Source organism: Neocloeon triangulifer, unplaced genomic scaffold (genome assembly GCF_031216515.1).
Source record: "Neocloeon triangulifer isolate White Clay Creek 2 clone unplaced genomic scaffold, ASM3121651v1 ptg000005l, whole genome shotgun sequence".
Taxonomy (NCBI): Eukaryota; Metazoa; Arthropoda; class Insecta; order Ephemeroptera; family Baetidae; genus Neocloeon; species Neocloeon triangulifer.
In genome coordinates this window covers 549,632-552,083 of record NW_026775548.1, presented here as the reverse complement: position 1 = coordinate 552,083, position 2,452 = coordinate 549,632, and the positions used below count along the sequence as shown (strand labels likewise).

Genomic DNA, 2,452 nt, shown 5'->3' with positions numbered 1-2,452 from the left:
TATTTCAAATTTGATATTTATGTCTGTGCGGCGGTTCCTCAAATTTATCTAACCGCAGAGCAAGAGAGACAAGAGCATCTCCTTGGCAACGTTGTGATCAGAACGATCGATTCCCTCCAAAGACGAGTAAAAACTGACAGATGAGTAGGTGCTTATTCGTCAAATAAACTGCTCAATGCACAATATATAATACAAAAATCTGATCGTTTCCAAGAGAATAACGGAACAAAAATAGTTAAGATTTAAATAAAATGTTTAAAATTATATATTTGTATAGTCGTCGCTATTTATTTTAGCCCTGGAAAATTTAATTAAAGACTTTTTAAATGTATCTTGTTGGTTGATTATTGGCTACGTCACAAGATTTTCTGGAATTATGAAGAGAAAAATCAGTATAGGTTGACAATTTTTTCATGTTCTTTTATTTCGGTTATTTTCTACAGCCAGTTCATTTGATTTTCTTCTTCCTCGAGTTTTGCGTGATTATTCTTCTTTCTAGCTAACAAAGATCAAAAATTTTCTATCCTGCTCCAGAGGTCGGGCAGGGCAACAACTACTACGATCATTTTCATTCAATGAGCTCTTTATAATAATGTCTCGTTAAATTCATCGGATTCACGACGGATTTTTTTGGTTAATAATTCCCTAATCTGCCTTGTTGACAGGGCTAAGGAAAGAATTGCCAGAAAAAATAGGTTGAGCACTGAAGCGACGGCGACCCATTTGATCAAGTGCAGCATATCAAGGAAGGCCTCGCTTGTCAGTTCCATCATCTGCGAACTAAATCAACAATAAAATTAAATCAAATTGCAATCAACGGATTCAAAAAATGAGAAATTTGTACCATTTTTTATAAACATTAACTCATATTTATCCAAAATCATTCGTCATACTGTATGTTTTCCTAAAATTGATTATCCCATTTTTACATAGCTTAGTGAATACTTACCGGGATATTTTTTTCAGCTGATTGTTCATAGCAGTGGAGTTCCGAGCTTGTTTCTCAAGAAATTTGCGGCTGTTGTTCCCAAATTGATCAAACTGCAACAATAATTATTTTCCTCATTTTCTTTTTACACAAAAGATGGCAGAAAAACAATAATTATTCATGAACGTATTTTTCATGCAACCGCAAATAATAGAAATAAATTTAAAAAAAAATAAACACCTGGCGCTGCACAGACGTCGCCGATTGAAGTTTTTGAAAGGAATCTGGCGTCGCCCCAAAGAAAGAGAAGCTGAGCCCGATCATAAGGACAAGGAGCGATAATTGCAGCAGCCAGGTGATGGTGATTTTGAAGCTGGCCGTATCCATTTTCTTTTGCAGAATGTCGGTTTCCTTCGGTGGCATGTTGGGACAAGTTTGCTCTTCACAAATTAGAAAGAAAGACAGGGTTTGATTAGAAATTTAAAAAAATCTTTCACAAAATCGGAATCTAGTAGGAAATATAAATTGAAAAATACTAGAATTAGTTGCGGAGAAAAACGATACCTCAAAATATTTGGCTTTCTGATAATTACTTATCAACATTTATGAAAATAATTTATATTTATTTTTATAGTGCTTTGAATTTAAAATCGGCTTTCCCACGATGGGTTTTTGTGAGTTTTATATTGTTTCAGAAAAACAATATCCTGCTCTATGTTTCGGCTGCGGGCTGCAACCATAATTCTGAGCCGTAAATTATTTTGACAAAAATTAGTAAAATTAGGATATTATTCTCACAAACACCCATCGAGGAAAAGCCGATTTTAAATTTAAATCACCATGAATCAACCCTCGATCGTGAAATTCTACCAAAAAAAAATTATATTTTGTTGATAATGAATTAAAAATTGAAATATTTTCCTTAATTTGTACACTTTTCTTAACAAATGAAAAAATAAAAATAAATTCTGCACATACAAATCAGCAAAGAGCGAAAAATTAAAATTAATCAAATGATTTTTTTTAGATCTGATTGTGAAAAAAATAGGAAAGCATAAGAACATACCTGAGGTGCCGATGCGGTGTGAAGTGGTCAAAGGACGCGATCGAGTGGAGCTCAAAATGGGCGCCACGCATTTTATACTCGCGAAATAATTAAATAATTTCTACGCGCATGCATGTCTGATCCAATGGCAGCGAAACTGAGCCAGAATAATATTATTAAAAGCATCGCCCAATTGAATTTTCTCTGCTTCGATCCAGGAAAGCCAAGCCGCAAGCACTAAAAGCACCGTCGCATATAAATATACAAACATAATAATAAAAATCAGAGTTTCTCTCTGCTTGCAAAACGAGGATTTGCTCACGATGAGCGCAAATATTTTTTCCAGTAAATTCAACTTCACTTCATCATGCAATGAATCAATCCAAAGGTAATATTAATTTTTTCAAATTAATAATAAAAAAAACTGGATTATTTGATATTTAGTAGTTTTACATTAAAATTTAGAAATGATGAGCCTC

General features: G+C 33.5%; 1 long non-coding RNA gene across 1 annotated transcript; it reads right to left on the bottom strand.

The window, feature by feature from the left end:
• Positions 1-448: 448 nt before the first annotated feature.
• Positions 449-2,171, bottom strand: LOC132193882 (uncharacterized). Its single transcript, XR_009441494.1, has 4 exons — positions 1,995-2,171; positions 1,169-1,368; positions 950-1,041; positions 449-780 (listed from the first exon to the last, which is right to left on the bottom strand). It is a non-coding gene; the product is annotated as an uncharacterized LOC132193882 (long non-coding RNA).
• Between the last annotated feature and the right edge of the window lie 281 nt (positions 2,172-2,452).